Source organism: Olea europaea, unplaced genomic scaffold (genome assembly GCF_002742605.1).
Source record: "Olea europaea var. sylvestris unplaced genomic scaffold, O_europaea_v1 scaffold1273, whole genome shotgun sequence".
Lineage (NCBI taxonomy): Eukaryota > Viridiplantae > Streptophyta > Magnoliopsida > Lamiales > Oleaceae > Olea > Olea europaea.
This window is the reverse complement of record NW_019230182.1, coordinates 1-14925: the sequence shown is the minus strand read 5'-3', so window position 1 is coordinate 14925 and position 14925 is coordinate 1.

The following is a 14925-nucleotide window of genomic DNA, read 5'->3' as shown; positions in this document are numbered from 1 at the left end:
TATATGACGATTCCAGCTCAACCTTGATAAAGAGGGAGTCCCTGATAGTAGAATAAGATGCTTGACCTTCACAGCAACATCAAGCCAGCGCAGCGCAGCTGCTACGTGATTATTTCTTGATTCTTGGTTTAGAAGTAGATTGATCAATGATACAAATTGCCCAATGTTAATACTGTTTATGTACACTTTCGTTCACAAGAATTCAATACCCTTGTGGGCTTTGTTTATAATGCATCATTTTTTTTCATTCTCAGATAGACATCCTTATGTGTTTCAAAATGGAGTGAATGGCATTAAGAAGCCGAAACCTCACCGTCCCAACTCCACCAAAGGGCTCGTTTTCATTTAGCCGATTTCCTGTATATGGGTGGATTTACGAAATTTTTCCCTTATTTTTATGTGAATATCTAAACAGATGGACCCAAAGTTTTTGTATGAATGCTCATGTTTATTTATTTATTTATTTTTACAAGATGGTTATTTGAAATGTGTAAATTTGTGAAAATCGATTGCAACGACGCTGAAAAATGGTGAAGTCGTATACAATTGTGAGTGAGGAGTACTAGAAGGCTATTGGGAAATGCAAGAAGCTGAGAGGTCCTTTTTATTTTTATTTTTTTGATAGGTAATCAGAGAATTTTATTCCTTAAAAGAGAGTACACGGGAGGTATACAATCACTTTAAGCATGAAAGGAACAACAAGAAATTAGGCAACTTTACAACAGGATTTTTAGCCACTGCATTAAACCAAGTATACAAAGTCAAGTAAAATAATTCTCTTATCTGCTCTGTTGTCTTTGTTTGGTCTTCGAAACATCGATCCTTCCGTTCTCTCCATATGCACCATACAATGCATCTCGGGAAAAGATTCCAGAGAAGTTTGCTATCCTTATCGCGAAGTTTTCTCCTCCATGCCCGCACCACGTCTTCTATACGCCTAGGTAGCACCCAATCCATTGATTGAGAAGCTAGAATACTGTTCCAAAGCCGACGTATACCATCACAATGAATGAATAAATGATCAATCATTTCTCCATCCTTCTTGCACATATAGCACCACTCGGTTACATAAAATCCTTTTCGTCGAAGATTATCCACAGTTGACACCTGCCCCCTCATAACTGTCCACAATAGAAATGCTACCCGTGGAGGCAATTTACTTTGCCACACCATTTTCCAAGGTAATGAACTCTCCACAAATCCCAAAAGGGATTGAAAGTATGAGCGGACTGAAAAAATATCATCTCGAGCCAACCTCCACTTGTTACAATCACCCTCTCTTACCCGAATTTGTATCCCATGCAGAGTGGTCAAAAACAACGAATAATCTTCCAATTCCCAATCCTGTAAACCCCTCCCAAAAGTAATATTCCAACCATAGTCCCCATTATGGATGTCAAGTACATCACCCACCATAGCAGCAGGCTCTAACGCAATGCGGTACAATGAGGGAAATTCCTCCTTTAACGGTTGATCGCCACACCAACTATCATCCCAAAATCTAATATCAGTGTCATTTCCCACCACAAAATTTAGTTTGTCCCTAAAATCACTCCATCCCCGTCGAATATACCTCCGCAAACTCACCCCATAGGAGCCAGGACCCTCAACTGTACACCAACCCCCCTCTATCACACCATACTTTGCCCCAATGATTTTTCTCCAAAAGCTCTCCCTCTCCCTCTCCACTCCAAATCACCACAACCACTTGCCCAATAAAGCCTTATTAAACAAAACAAGGCTCCTCACTCCAAGCCCCCCCATCCTCATAGGCAAACAAATAGTACCCCAATTAACCAAATGCATTTTCCTCTCCTCCCCTAACTCTGCCACAAGAATTCTCTTTGAAATCTCTCTAATCTATTTGCCACTGCAACCGGAATAGGAAACAATGACAAAAAGTAAGTGGGGAGATTTGAGAGAGTGGATTTAATAAGAGTAAGTCGGCCTCCCTTAGAAAGATACATACGCTTCCACCCTGCTAACCTCCTCTCCATTCTTTCAATAATACCATTCCAGATATGTGTACTTTTAAACCGTGCCCCTACTGGGAGGCCTAAATATAACATAGGCAATTGGGCAATCCTACATCCCAATATGCCAGCCAACTCCTCCATGTTAGTGACCCTCCCCAACTGGAATAACCTCAGATTTGCCCAAATTGATTTTTAATCCAGACACCGCTTCAAAACATAGGAGCAAACGACGCAGGTTCCTGAATTGTTCATCATTCGCATCACATAAGATTAACGTGTCATCTGCAAATAGTAAATGAGACACCTGCAATTGGCCAACCCTAAAGCCCCTTACCAAACCCTCTCCCACAACTCTTTCAAACATCCTACTAAGGCCTCCATCACAATAACAAAAAGCAATGGGGATAGTGGATCTCCTTGCCGCAATCCTCTACTACTCCGAAAATAACCCTCCAACGTTCCATTGACCATAATTAAGAACGATACAGTAGAAATACAGAACTAAATCCATTTACACCACTTATCCCCGAAGCCGTACCTCCTAAGCATATACAAAAGGAACACCCAGTTCACATGATCATATGCCTTCTGAATATCGAGCTTACATAGCATCCCGGGAATTCCCAAACGCAATCTTGAATCAATGCATTCATTCGCTATAAGCACGGAGTCCAAAATCTGGCGACCTTTTACGAAAGCATTCTGAAACTTGGACACTACTTTCCCGAGCACCTCCTTTAATTTGTTCGCCAGGACTTTCGCAATAATCTTATACAACCCACAGATTAGGCTAATAGGGCAAAAGTCCTTAATGTCGGTCGCTCTCGATTTCTTAGGGATCAGCACAACAAATGTAGCATTAGAACTTTTTTGGAACCTGCCATGTTCAAAAAAAATATGTAAACACATCCAAAATTTTCGATCGCACCACCTCCCAACAAGCTTTGTAAAATGAGAAAGAGAAACCGTCCGGTCCAAGGGCCTTATCCTCGTTCATGCTAAACACTACCTCTTTGATTTCATCCTCCTCAAAAGGTCGCTCTAACCACTCGGCATCATCCTCCGTGATAGTAGAAAAATCCAATCCTTCTAACTCTGGCCTCCACTCAAACTGCTCCTGATATAGATTCTGATAGAAATTCACCAATTGGCTTCCAATTTCGAGTGGTTCTTCATAAGTTATCCCATCCACTTCCAACACTGTGATAGAGTTTTTGGGCCTATTAGAATTAGCGATCCTGTGAAAAAACTTAGTACATTTATCTCCTTCTTTCAACCAATTGATCTTAGATTTCTGACGCCAAGCAATCTCCTCCATCTCCACCAACCTCTCTAATTCTTTCCTTAATGCTCTACGTTTCTCCTTCTCCTCTCCAGCCAACCTTCGACTCTCCTCCCGCCTATCCAACTCATCAATCTCTAAAAGATAATGAATTTTACAACAGTTCACATTGCCCACAACCTCCTCATTCCATTTCTTTAAATCTCTTTTCAAAGACTTCAACTTCTGATCCAACACAAAACTAGGAGACACCCTGGCATCGTAAGATGTCCACCAAGTCTGTACTTGCTCCCTAAAACCTTCAACTTTCAACCACATTTTCTCGAACCTAAAAGGCCTTCGTCCTCCACCCGTCCTGTTCCCAGTTAACATAATGGGGAAAGAATCAGAGTACACCTTCCCCAATCTTCTCTGAATGACATCTGAATACTTAGCCTCCCACTCTCCGCATATCAAGAATCTGTCAATACGAGAAAGAACAGGTTGATCCCGATTGGATGACCAGGTAAAATCTTCTCCAATCATAGGCAAATCCACCAACATATTCTCCCTTATAAAGTCTGAAAAATCCTCAATAGCCCCCGTGAGTCTCCCACCGTTTGACCTTTCAATAGGAAATCGAACCACATTAAAGTCACCTCCTATACATGCTGGTAGATTCCACCAAGCCATCATTCCAGCCAATTCATCCCACAAGCCCCGTCTACTGTCATCAGTATTAGGCCCATAAACACCTATGAACATCCACTGAAATCCATCCCCAATGTTTCTGAACGACATCGAAATTGAGAACAATCCTACACTCACCTCCTCCATCTCAAGCACTCTGGTGTCCCACATGACTAATATGCTGATACCCTGCATGCTGTCCCCCCCCCCACAAGCTACTAACCATCGCCCTCGAGATGACCTCCATCTTGATTTCTTGTAAGCATACAAGATCCGCTTCCCAGCCCCTTAGCAGATGTCGAACACCCATCCTTTTCCCAACTTCATTAAGTTCCCTTACATTTTAGCTAATGATTTGTGGTATCATTTCAACAGTCCAGCATCCCTCCCCAGTACTCCATTCTTGGACTCACCACCCTTGCCATCATAATTAACTGACCATTCGAGCCTCTTAAGTTCACGATCGCCCTTTTTTCTTAATTTACCTTCTTGTTTACTCATCTCCTGTCCCTTATTGGCCTCCAAATCCTCAAACAATTGTAGTAATCTGTTTTCATATCCATCACAAGACACGCCCATTAACTTACTGAAATCCTGAATTTTCTGTAGAACCCAGTTCGAAGGGGGTGTCCAGCTTCGAATCCAAACAATTTCCCTGTTTTCTCCACCTGTATAACATCACTTTCTATTTCTCCTTTCTTGGCTCCATCTACCCACAACACCAGTGCTTTTTCCGTCCCCAAGCCACTTACCTTCATTGACTTAGAGTTCTTTCTATTATATATATTCGCAACCCTTATTGTCAAAGGTGTCACGTCGTGCTCTATCACCCTTGACAATACATGCCTCGTCCCTTTGTCACCTAGTAAAAGCCCATCATCGTGTGGGACTGTGTCCATTGCACTCATCGTTACTATCTCCAAGTTCGCCATACTCGGCTCCCATTCTTTAGACAAAGGTACCACCTCTCGGTCTACATCGGTCCTCGTGTTGACCTCAACCATATCCATCCCCTCTAAGACATCACCTTTATCATATTTGGATTGTCCCTTGTCCGTTTCAATCCGATCAATAGACTCGCAAGTGATTTCGAGTCTTCCCTGCTTTACTTGATTATGTGCTGATTCCTTCTTATTCAATCCCGATGCTTGTTTTCCAATAGCTGGATACTCATCCATACCTACCCTACACTTGTGGCAACATAACAAATTCTTTGGACCCATTTCATACCCACTTCCCACTAGCCTAATCAATTCCTCCAATGCTCCTTTCAATTCCTGGACACGGGCCATAATTTGAGCCCTATTCAAACAACAATCCTGACATTCGTTTACACTGACATTGACAGTCATCTCCTTTTGCTGTTGCATCCGCTGGTCAGCATGCTTCGAGGTATGTAAGTTTGCTGTTACGCCTACATAAGTCAATCTTTGTCAATTACGTTCATTCACCGATCGACGTTTGACCTTATCCCTAGCAACAAAAAAATCAACAATAGTTTGAAACACCCGCGAGATTGATGCCCATCCTTCTCCATTCACGACTTCCGGCACCATCACAACTCCTTTCCGATGCCTATCCCCATACTGCGCTATCATCAAGTACCTACCACGACGGTTCGCACAACACTGTGCCAAGAAGGTTTTTGATGACTCATTGAACCTAGAAATGAAATCCTCATGCTTTCTAGTCACCCTCAACTTGTCCACCATATTCACCATCCAAAGTGCACCGAACCTTCCCATGCTAATTGCATTCAATATCTTCGAACCCCATTCGGTCAGTCTAACAGCACCAAGATTGGTAACAGAAATTGCAAACTCCTTCGCCTCAACTTGAAAATGATGATTGAAGGCCACATCAAATTCATCCACAAACTTCCTCCCTGATTGTGTGTGAACCGCATATTAGACGACAAAACAGGCATCGTTACTGGACTGGGGACATTCTGCCTGACATTCTGGTTCTTCGGCGTCGGCGCGTGACTGCCATGCATCGTCGGACGTGTCGTTCCGACGGCGCGTGCTCCTCCCCAACATACCTCCGGCCTCAGAATCACCTGCACTGCGCTTCGGTCAGGCGCCTTTGCCTAAATGGTGGCTGGATTTGGTGTGATCTGGGTTTGCATCCCAGATTGGTGTGGCTTTATGTGTGGTGTGGGGCCGTATGGGTTAGGGTTTTCGTCCGACGCGGTATTGCAGTCGTTGGTGAGAGGAATGGTCGGAGATGGATCGGCGGTGGGTCGCTGGTCATGGGTTTGGGTTTTAGGTTTGGATATTAAGGAGGTCATGGAAGAGAGCACTCTTGCGGTGAGATATGCACCAGAGAGATAGAGCTGAAAGGATGTGAACCTGAACTTCTTGCTTAAAATCACCGCCTATCCTTTCGGGATTTAGTCTGCACACGTATTGAACAAGTCCGCAACAATAACACAAAGTCAAGGTTTGAAGCAGATGCTAAAGTATCACCAGTGACGAAGAGGACATGTGAAATGTATGCTAGATATATGATGTTGCTCGGCTAGGATGGAAACTTTATGATATGAAGACATTTTGAAATTGCATTGTTCCTCAGAGGTCTAATTGCCGAGAATAATTGCGCTCCTATTATGCTATATATTTCGTATGTTCCCCCAACCATCCTATCTAAAATTTCAATTTTTCATTTAAAATTGGAATTCACTTTTAGGATTTCGTGAATATAGACTTTTTTCTAATATTGATTCCTTATTAGTGTAATATTTCTTAATTATTTGTTACGTTTTGAATGATATTATTGCATATGCATTGTAATACCATGAAGATCTCCTTGTACTTGCTGAATTATTTTGAACATAATAAAAGAAATCATAGCATGCTTGAATAAATTTGGTTCAAGAATCCTTACTTGAAATGATGAATTCCAATATTTGTGTGATTGAATCACTTTGCTTCTTATGTCCCGAATTCCCCGATGACAGTGGAAAAGTATTATTATCCACATTATAAATGCCTTATATTGTAGCGCCTTTCCAGTTTTGTTGCATTTTTACATACAAATTTCACTATATTTTCTTGCCATCCTTTTCCTCTCTTGTCCTAGACCATGATTAGAGGTTATTTGGGAAGTTAAGGGAGGTTATGGGGAATTATATATTTAAATTCCAAGTTCGAACCACTCCCCCAACTGTTTTGATATCTTGCAAGTCGGGTTACCCCACATGGGTTACCCATGACCCATATTTTCCAATAGTTTTGAATAACTAAATAAATATTGGTGTAAAATAGAGCTTCAACATTTGTTGGTTTTGGTCTGATGATATCAAAGTTATTCCAGAAGATGAACTGTCGTGGAGATTATATGATCCCTCCCATGTGCCCTTCGAGGAGAGTTTAGATTTTTGTCCTCTTACAACCACTCTGCACTTAGCGTTTAGAAAGAGACATTTAAATTTCATTGGCCTGATTTTGTTGGCAGACCCTTAAAATGAACCATAAACAAGATACTTGTATGTACTCCCTAATTCAAATCCAAAAGATTTCCAAATCTTAGATAAATGGGATGTGCCTCTTTGTAGATTCCTACTTTTTACAAATATATCAATGAACCCAAATCATTTTGAAATGATGTAATGCTGTTCTATTTCGTTGTCTGGTAGTATATTCAACGCATTGTTTATGAGTGATTTTGATGATATGATAGAAGTCGTGTTCGATTATATTGGAATGTGGTGTGTTGTGACTGTAGATGGCATTCTGCTGGTACCTTTGATGTGCAAAGCAAGACTGGAGGTCCTTTTGGGACCACAAGGTTCAAGGCTGAATAGGGACATGAAGCTAATAATGGTGTTGACATTGCTATTAAACTCTTGGAACTCATCAGGGAGCAATTCCCTTCTGTTTCTTATGCTGACTTCCATCAGGTATTTTTGCCTTTCTATTTATTAATGCATGAAATTTGTATTGTGGAATTTGATCATGTTATTGAATTATTTATTAGATAATTTGAATGTTTCATGGTCCTTACTTATATGTAGTAGTTGGGAGTTGTTACTGTTGAAGTTGCTGGAGGACCAGATATACTTTCCATCCAGGAAGGCAGGTTAGTGAAGTTGTTTTTCCTAAGATCAACATATCTTTCTGTACTTTTTTTGAGCTGTCATGTAGTCCAACTACCAGCGTGTTTGGCAAAAAAATTGCTCTTTTTTAAGTTTGAGTCCTACAAATTGTGTTGCCAAATTCCATAAATTCAACTTATGGATTTTGGTCCACACAATTTGTGTGGGACCCTAGCTTATAAGAGAGCAACTTTTTTGCCAAACATGCTCTATATCATCTGGAGCTAATCCATAAAGAAATTCGAGGATTGTTATCCTTACTTTTAGGAACGAAGTTGGGTAGATTATTATTTAGGGTTCGATGGCTCTCATGTGATTACACAAATGACAAATTTCAGTTGAAGTTTTTTGATTGAAATTTTGGTAAATTTTGACTTTTAATTCAAACTATCATTTGGCGAAGGATTTCTACATTTTTAATTGAATTAAAAAGTTCTGTCTAGTGAAGTCTGCCATTGATGCTATCAAATCTACTATCATTTCAAAATGCAGAGAACATTTCATTCTAGAAATTGTGTAATTAGTTTCAAACCTTGTCTAAGAATTTAGTACCATTTCTCTTGTACACATGGATATGCCTAGAAAGACTCTTTAGTTGAACTCTGGCATTAATATAGGGCTAAAAGATTTATTATATGCATCCAACCCCTACATATTTGATACCTTCTCCTACAAAGAACTTATAGCACCAAACCCACTCGAAATTCCATCAATAACTCGTTGATAAAAAAAATGAGTATATGTTTTATATAATAAAAGCATCTTTATTAGATTAGCACATGTTCATGATTGTGCTTCTCTAATATCAGGATAAGGAGGAGCTCCTATCGAAGGTCGTTTGCTCGATGCTACAAAGGGAAGTCAAATTACTGAAAGTTCAAGCGTTCTCAGCCTTAAAAATGGCAAGTCTTGTGCCAATCTTAAATTACTATTGTAGGATCGGACCAAGGGATTTATTTATCAAACAAATGGGTCTGAACGACAATGATATGGTTGCACTCTCTGGTGCCCACACCCTGGTATGTACTTGCCATTGTCCACAAGACACTTGAATCTTTTCTCGTAAATAGAGAACATCAAATGTGTTTGAAATGTGACATTGACTGCTCCTCGAGCTAGGCTTGGGATTTATAATTTTTTCATAACAATTGCAAAACAAAATATGTATGAGCCCTGGCATGTGTGTTGCACCCACTTGACGCCTTTTGATTTATATATATATATAGGCTTCTTTTAGTTACTGGAAAATAAATGTCAATTGCACTTCCCCGAGGCATTGCACTGACCATGTTATGATATTCATGAGAGAACCAATGCCATCTCATTTTCTGGAGGATCCTTTCAAGACTTGTTTGGTCACCTCGCTATGGATCTCTCCAATATGCTTGTTCCATATTAATATTTGGAAGCCTTTTCGTAAAGCTCATATCGCTGACAACGATCCAAGTTTATGACACATGCCACCCTGTTTCCTTGCGAGTATTGCACTTGCATTCAGGCTATATTCTTACTATAATTTAGACATGATTCTTCTATCTCATTTATGATAATTCTTCCTTCCACTCACTGGTATGTCAAACCCAACAGTGACCATTTGCTCTAGATGAATTCTACTCGAGAGGATGTGTCTATATTTGCAGACTGAAGGTTGCTTTTATGATGAGATGGTTCTGTGGAACCCTTTTTATACAACCATGCATGAAAGAGAACCAGGAAAATATGCAAATTGATAGTCAATGCAATGGTATAGTACATCAATCAGTAATCTCAAGCATAGATGTTTCATATGTAAGACACCCTGCAAGTTATTTTACCATTTTGAACAATGGGATGAAGTTATTGAGTTATAAAATTGTTTTATCCCAATATCAAGATTTTCCCCTCAAACAATATTAATCAACATTTTCTAATATTTATGGAACCCTTCATTGCTAAATGCTATTTTCATTAGAAGTTTCTGAACATTATTTTTTACATGTTATTGTAGGATAAGTGTATGCATGAAAACATATGGAACAATAAGTTCATCAATGTTTTTCTTGTTGTTTATTGAGCCTTCAAGCATTGCTTTTGAGACCCTGCAGGTAATGTTGAATTATCTATGACCTATCAATCATGTTTATGGAATTTCCATATGGAGATCAAAGTTTCCAGCAAATGATTGACAAACCGTTATCTTTTGGCCATTGTGGTTCATGGATTTCAGTTGCCTTCATCATTCTTAGGAGACGGTGCAAATTGCCGATTTTCAAAATATATCCCCCACAGGTACTTTTGAAAATTTTGCTTTCACGTGCTATTTCTATTTTAAGTGTGCTTGTTTCATCTTGATTGGGTATTCCTGCTTCATGATTCTATTATGAGATCTATACAGAAGATTTTTGGTACTTTGGTTCCATAATATGTTTAATGATGATTTTCTTCATTACGTTTGTTGCTTCTTAGCACCCCTACCGCCCGAAAAAAAAATCCTTTTTCAGTAATGCATGATGCTGTATGTCTGATAGATTGACAAAGCTTCCCTCCCTCAATAGAAATTTGGGCTGATTCAATTGAGAAATCTTGTAAGCCATCGATGTGAATGTACAAAAGAAATGCCAAAATAATTCCTTTATTGGTTGAGCATATTTTATTATCGTTCTTTCTCATACTTTTGTTCTATTTTTTTTTTCAACTGACAATCAATCGCTCTTGCTTTTACCCTTGTCAAATAGAAAAATTTTGGTTTGTATCTAAGTACGATGATATGAAGAATACAGTTGCAATGAGAATTTAAATACAATGAATACCAAATTTTCATATCGAAAATATAAAATATACAAATATACACACAAAAAAAATGTCGATTTTAACCAACTTATGAATATCTTCTATGTTTAGAAGTAAATTTCTCTAAAATTTACATTACCTATTTTTAACATTAACCAATTAATATCCAATGCACGTTTAACCCACTAGTGTTGATGGTAAAAATCGAATTAACAAATACTCTACTCACTAGTTTCAATGCTCAATTTTGGAGTAATCAGAAGGGAAGTAGCTATTTGAGAGGGAAAGGTTTGTAATACATTTCCTTCTTTTCTAAAATGGGAGGTAATTATAGATTTCCCTCCAAGTTTTGGGGATATATAGATCATTGGGTAATAATGACAGATGGCAATTGCTTAATAATTAACTCTTAACTAATTTTGTTAAGAGAAAATTAATTTTTAAATGTAGTATCAACTTCGTTATATTATTTCATTTATGAAAGTTCTATTTTGATTTTCTAAAATTAATGTCATGTAAATGTTAAGATTATAAATATAAATATTAAAGAAAATGTATTAAAACAAGCAATATGTTGATGGTAAAAACGAATTAACAAATACTAAGCTCGTTAGTTTCAAAACTCATTTCTGGAGCAATTAGAAAGATTTGGACTGCATGCCCTTCTCTTTGAGTACTTATAGATTTTCCTCTAAACTTTAGAATATTTCAATAATTTGGATAATATGACAGATGATGACTGCTTATTGATTAATTTATAACTAATTTTTTTTAACAATGTCACGTTATATTCATTGGACACATGTTATTAATGACAACCTGTAGTTGGCCTAGATGGGGGTGGTTCGCCGACATGGGGCAAACCCTTGTATTCTCGTTTTCTTCACATGTTGCTTTGCCAAATTTTGGAAAGATTCATGGCTCGTGTTAGGTTTGGTGACCCAAATTTGGTTTGGGCTTGGACATGCCAAAGTAGGGTTCAAGAAGAGAATAAAATGGAATGACGACACTGGAATCTCCCCCGCTCATCGCCAACGTGTGGCTTGAGCAAGCAAAAGGGGTAGATTTGAAGTAGCGACTATTTCGCTCGCTTGTCGCTCGAGCAACTAGCTCTCGCTCGCTTGTTCTTGGTCTGTACAATTGTATACTTCATATTGTGTCATATCAATCTCTCGTTCCCAACAGAAGGTCTGAATTCATAACAAATGGTATCAGAGTCAGGTTGAGAATTCTGTCTAAGGTTTCTATTACCGATAGCAACCATGAAGTATGAAATGTCACTTTTGGATCGCAATACAAGATTTTCATTGTGGCAAGTAAAGATGAAGGCTATTTTGACGCAAATGGATTTGGATGATATGCTGTTAGGATTTGACAAGATGCCCACAACTTGGACAACAGAGGAGAAGTAACGGAACGATTGGAAGGCACTTTTGCAGATACATTTTCATCTATCTAACAATATTTTTTAAGACATATTGAAGGAGAAGATAACAGCTGCATTATGATTGAAGTTGGAGCGCATAACCAAAAGTTTGCCAGCAAATTGCATCTGAAGCAGATACTATATTCTCATTGTATGGCAGAAGGGGATCCTTGGAAGATCATTTAGCTGTGTTCAAAGAGATCGTCGCTGATTGGAAACTTTAGATGTAAAATATGAGGTAGAGGACTTGGTTTTGATCCTATTGTGTTCACTCGCTGCTTCATTTTCGTTATTTAAGGACACATTTTTTATAGTCGTGACACACTCATCATTAAAGATGTGTATGATGCCTTGTTCTCAAAGGAGAAGATGAAACATCTAATTGGATATGAGTCTAGAGATGGAGGTCTTTTGCTTCATGATGTTCGGCAAAGGGGTAAGTCAAGGTCGATTTACAGCTTTTTTTTTTTTTTTTTTTTGCAAAAAGGACGCATCAAGATAGATTGTGAGAAGTTGCAAGGTAAAGGTAATTTAGCTGCAAATTGTGGGAAGCAATTTGATATTTTGGATGAGGCAATGGCGATGGAGATCTCTTGGCGATTTCTGGTGAAAAATTCAAACCTGACGAGGAGTGGATTTAAGATACAACTTGTGCATTTCATATGTGTTCGAATCAAGATTTGTTTGAAGCATATGAGACGGTGATGCAATGTGTCGTTGTCGTGAAAAACAAAGAATCTTATCGGGTAGTTGCTATTGGGAGAGTCAGATTGAAGTTGGTAGATGGAACATGTAGAACATTTGATCACATTCGACACGTTCTAGATTTGAAGAAGAATCTCATTTCATTGAACTTTTGATTCGAAGGGTTATGAGTTCCTTGGAGCAGGTGGAGTCTTAAAGGTCCGAAGGGGTGTCCGGATTGTATTGGAGGAGCGAAAAAAGTCTCAGTTTTACATCTTGCAAGGGCATGTAGAATCAGTTAAGAAACATCTGAGCAAGTTCAGTATCATGGTGGACATACAGTTTGGTACAGTACCTTTAGGAATTGGCTCTGAGTCGATTTTGAAGAACACTACTTGGTAGAGTTTAGGGGATATAGGTAATTTCGCTTTGCCACTAGTTCCTACGGTTCCATCATGTTCAATTGCTAGGGAAGGATTCATTGAGGATAGGTATATAGTTGCAGATGTTGTTGATCATGTTTTTGGGGTATTTGAAGGTGTCAGTTCTAGCTAGGGGCCTTCAGTTCAAGCATTTGGTATGGATTCTGCTATAGGGTGTGCTTTGACTCTGTTTGATCAATTTTGAATCCTTGGTGGAATTTTGGGAACCAAGCTCAAGTTCGGGTGTCATTTGTGGACACTGTGAAAGAGGATGATATTTTCCGTGAGGTGGAGAGATTTGGTTGCTATATGAAGAGTTTAGTCATTTCGATGCAATCAGGCTTATTTTTCCATGTAGAGAAATTTTGAAGTTTCATTCGTTGCATTAAAATTTGGGTCAAGGTGGAGATTGTTAGGTTTGGTGATCCAAATTTGGTTTGGGCTTCACGTATTGGGTTGGACATGTCAAAGTAAGGTTCAAGAAGAGAAAAAGATGGAATGACGGCGTCGAAATCTCACTGCTCATCATCAGTGTGTTGCTCGAGCGAAAGGGGCAGATTTGAAGCGGTGATGGATTCGCCTGCTTGTTGTCGAGCTATCGTTTGAGCGACAGCGCTGTTTGATTTTTTCGATTTTTAAAAGTGTTTTTGACCTAGTTTCCATCTAATTAGGCTATTTCTAAGGTTTGGGACATCCCATATAAATATGTATGCTCTTCATTCAGTTTATGTGAAGTATTGGTGCTGAGTTCATTGTATTCTCTCCTTTTTTTGGTTGTCAATAAAACATTAGTTCCTCTGCCAATTCTTCTCTTTACCTTTAATCTTGTTCTTGGTTCGTGTGATTGTATACTTCATATTATGTCATATCAACTCCCTATTCCCAACAAAAGGTTCGTATTCGTAACATTTCATATTTCAAAGTTCAACAAAGGGTCCCCTAAGTCTGATTTTATTTATTAGATATAGGACTTTAATCATATGGTGTTTTGAGATTGTAAATTTTTTTGATGGTTTTATCCTAATTGTTTATTAACATTTAATGTTTGGGCTAGATAACGCTTTACTAATTCATGTGTGATTCTAGGAACTATCTTTTTGATTTTCTCTGTTCTATGCATGTATTATATGTTTGCTCACAGGCATTTATTTTGTGTCTCTTCGTATTCGAAAATATCACCTTTTCTTTTTCCTTCGAATGTTATCATTGGTTCTTCCTCATCACTTATGATTCCACTATGCTTTTCTGATGAATTATTTTTAGACTTTATGTAAGTATCTTATGTAACCTAATGGAATTTTAGAACTACCATATTTTTTCTCTTGCCTTGCTATGGTTGCATATTTGCAACATTGATTCTAGCGTATATAATTCAAAAGCTAGCAGAGAACGCAGAACGGTTTAGAAGCTGGCAAGTTTGTATATTCTAGCGTCTTCCTGAGACATGCATTTGAAAGGTATCACTATGCAGGGCATGGTTCCAAATATTGTGACAATGCATTTTCTTCCCGACAAGCATCTAATCAACTTCTAGAGGCTATTTTCGGCAAAGGGATTGTTTATGTTATGGGTTTTCCTTTCATCTCTTGGCTAGAGATCTT